We start from the raw sequence: 3,756 nt of genomic DNA on the forward strand, positions 1-3,756 counted from the left end.
GTTTGTCTGAATGTACCTACCTTAGCATTCCCCAAACTGGTGTCCTTGAGATACGTTGGATTACAGCTTCCAGCATCCTCCATCCATCCCGGAACAGTAGTCGGATGGTATATGAACACTTTAATAAATGTATTAAATTAATTAACAAATAAAGCTGGGGTGGAATCTTGAATACTGAGTGTGTCTGTACAATGGGCCAGCTCTGTACTTCAAGGCATCAGCTGAAGGAGCCCCAGGGAAGATTCCAGCCGGCCCACTTCCCATATATATTACTTTTCCACGTGCTGATGTGTAGCTTTTGAGAGACTGAGAGGACCCGCTGCAAGGAGAGAGAATGCCCACTGGGAAAGAAGACGTCCTAGAAGTTTTAGGCAATTTCATGCAAGTCACTAGTCATGATGAGAACTAGAGAGAACCTGCATGTTCATTGGCCGCCTACCACTGCATACCAGTTGCTGGCAAACCACAGCAGGGACAGACAGTTACCACCAGGTCCTGGCTGCAGGCTTCCCAGAAAGAACTGGCTGTCCCTGATGGAAACTAAGATTCTGGACCAGGCAGTTCTTTGTTCCAACCTCCCTGTGCTCTTTGCGGGGCGCTTCGATGCTCTCGGCCAGGCCCGGGAGGGCTGCTCATTCCCAACACCTCTGTCCAAGGGTCTTCTTTGTACCTGGAGCACCATCTCGTCCACCGTCAGTCTGTTCACCAGGTCACCCAACCATTCCTCCCAAGGTAAAGTGGGATCTCGGAAAGGGAAGTCCTTCCCCAGCTCAGCCCAGTCAGCAGCAGTAGGAAGATGACGTGGAACATGGTCATCACTTTGGGGTGCAGCAGAGGAAAGACGTATGAGCATGTGGGAGCTCCACGGAAGCTCCACAAAGAATCCCACCTGTCCATCCAAGGAGTAACCTTTCCTGCTTGGAACGGCATTTTGGATACGGGCATGGTGACCAATGGAGGCAGACCGAAGGGAGGGACAAGGCACAACTTCCAATCCCCTCACTCCTTCCAGTCCATCCCTGTGCTCCAACGCACACCACAGGCCAGCTTCTTACACAGCGAGAATGACATCTAGAGGAAAGTCAGCAGGGCTGATGTGCAGACCAGGGAGACTTCCACGCACAACCACGCACAACCGCAAAGCCCAGTGGATGGCAACGTGCCCGTTGCCCTCCCTTGGTCTACGTCAGCCTTCGCTGGGCTGTATCGCTTCCAAATCACAGGAGCACTGGCTCCCCTCCCTTCGGCTCCATCTCATGTACTGTGGCCAGTTCTGAGCTCCACAGTTTAAGATGAAGACCAACTGGGGAAGGTTCAGAGGAGGGCAACGAAAACGATCAGAGGCTGGAAACTGCCCTCTGAGGAGGGACTGAAAGAACTGGGCGTGCATAGCCCTGAGAAGAGAAAACTGGGGGGGGGGGGGAGATTTGATAGCATTTTCCAAGTACTTTCCAAGGAGGGCCAGGGTCTTTTCTCCATCATCCCAGAGTGCGGGACATGGAATAATGGACTTAAGTTGCAGGAAGCCAGATTCTGACTGGACATCAGGAAAAACTTCCTGACGGTTAGAACAGAGCATTGATGGAACCAGTTAAATAGGGAAGCAGTGGGCAGCCCCACACTAAAGGCATCCAAAAGGCAGTTTGGCAGCCATCTCTCAGGGATTCTCTAACCTGCGATCCTGCATTGAGCAAGGACTTGGATTGGATGGCCTTATACACCCCTTCCAGCTCCACTGTTCTTTGATTCTCCAACCTGTGTCCTCCAGATGTGTTAAAGCACAACCCCCATCATTCCCAGCCATGTCCAGGGAATCTGATGATTGGGGGTGATGGGGGTTGTGGTACAACACATTGGGAAGACACCAGCTTGAGGGGTATAATGACAAATGCAGGGAACCATGGACACCACCCCCAATTTTTTGAAAGATGGATTTTCAAACAAGATAACAGCAGGAGAATAAATGTACTGTACTTAATGCCTGCTCCTATTCAAAAGTGCTCCTCCACCAGGGGAAAGAGCGCCGAGCGGCCTTCCAGGTGAGTCCTCCCCGGATGCTGCAGGTGGGCTCCTCTTACCTTGTCCTTGGCAGACGGGACCCGATCCGCGGAGGGGGCGGCACTGTGTGCAAAGGAGCGCGCTCACACCGGCTGGCCAAGCGGCGAGCGCGGGGCTTCTCCCAGCCTGCGGCCGGGCCGGACCCGGGCGCTCGTGCAACGCTGGGCAGGCGATCCGCTGGCCCGGTCCTGAACAACTGCTGCTGCCCGTAGCGGCCTCTGCCGGGCCTCACACGGAACTGGGACGAGGGCAAGAGGAGCGTCCTCCCGGAAGGGCCTCCCCCGCCAGGGCGGTCCGAAGTGCGATATGGGGGAAAGCGGCGCTTCTCCTGGGCTTGCAAGCTGCCGCGCAAAGACTCGCCGCCGCCTCCCCGCTCAGCGGCGCGCAGGCGGGCCTGCGATTCTGGGACTGGCCATCGGGGGGCGCAGCGTCTCCCCTCAGGGCGCGGGAGCCCGGCCGGGCGGCGGCGGCGGCGAGGGACCTGTGCGACAGGTGACTTTGTCGGGCAGGTCGGGGACTGGCCCTTGTCTGCCCATAGCGGTGGTGAAGGAATAGCACGGAGTCATTCTGTCAGTATTGCAGGCATGGTCCGACACGGCTGTGTTTATAGCTCTCCAAGCAGCGGTCAAAAATTAGCTCTGAGAAGAGGAAGAATCTCAAGAGAGGTGTGGTGCAAAAGGAAAAGAGCTGGAAGCGCCTTGAAGTGTTTTTTCATCTCAGCCAAACTTCTAAGGGGTGAACTTTCACATGTAGCTATCACAAATCTTGGACGTACGGTGTCATCAGTCTGCAAGACCAAGCGGGCCCTTAATTTTTTAACCATGCCTTGCTTCTGACGTGAAATGAGTGAGCAAGTATGCTGGTTCCTGCCTATTTCCACTATCAATTAACAACCCAGGAGCACCCCGTTGTTTTGTGATATGCAAACCCCAAAAATCTAGGTTCTTGGGGGGGGGGTCAAACAACCTGGAGTTAACCCATGCACTCCAGCCAATTCCTAGGTTAAACAACCCAACTATTGGCCATGATGTGCAAACTGTGATCAATTGACTAACAAAAGCAGAGCTAACTGTGACTTTTCAGTGGGAACAATCAGCTTCTATTTTCATCAATAACACATTTTGATCTCATACCAGGCACTGGAAGCCACAGAGATAATCTAAGGATGTGGACAATGGAAGGAATTTTCATTGAGAAACCCTCTGCTACAGAAATGGAAAAAGGGTCGAAAAAAGAATGAAAGATGTAAGTTCAATTGTTGTATACTTCCCAGAGAGCCTCAGCTATTGGGCAGTATAGAAATAATATTATAATAGTACTTGGTAAAAATAGATGCGTAATCCCTCCTTTCCATGTTTATCAAGCTGTATACCCAGTTCTCAAGTCTCTGGAATGGTGGTTTCTTCTACCAGAAATATTTGCAGAATTTAAAGGGTGTAAATAAAAAAATATGAGCTGTAATAATTGCTCAAGTTTTTAATGCAAATAAAATCTGTTAGACTGTAATAATTTTAAACCTTGGTTCTCATGCCTGACTTTAAAACTTCAGCTGAGGTGGAGAAGGTAGAAGCCAAATATTACAGCCTAATAGATTTTAAGCTTATTTCTATTTTCCCAGTTAGAAACCTATATATGTTAAATTTGCAAGATCTAGATTTCCATGGCTGAAGGCTATATAGAATACACAGAGACCCTGGA

At 51.0% G+C, this 3,756-nt stretch overlaps 1 long non-coding RNA gene across 1 annotated transcript in view; it reads right to left on the minus strand.

Moving 5' to 3' along the window:
• LOC123020974 overlaps positions 1-1,229 on the minus strand; it is a 5,773-nt gene extending 4,544 nt beyond the window's left edge. Inside the window, exon 1 of the long non-coding RNA XR_006414232.1 lies at positions 671-1,229. This is a non-coding gene — a long non-coding RNA (uncharacterized LOC123020974). The remainder of the gene's footprint in view (positions 1-670) is intronic.
• Between the last annotated feature and the right edge of the window lie 2,527 nt (positions 1,230-3,756).

The sequence above is a fragment of the Varanus komodoensis genome, unplaced genomic scaffold (genome assembly GCF_004798865.1).
Source record: "Varanus komodoensis strain SLA01 unplaced genomic scaffold, ASM479886v1 scaffold15, whole genome shotgun sequence".
In the NCBI taxonomy this organism is placed as follows: Eukaryota; Metazoa; Chordata; class Lepidosauria; order Squamata; family Varanidae; genus Varanus; species Varanus komodoensis.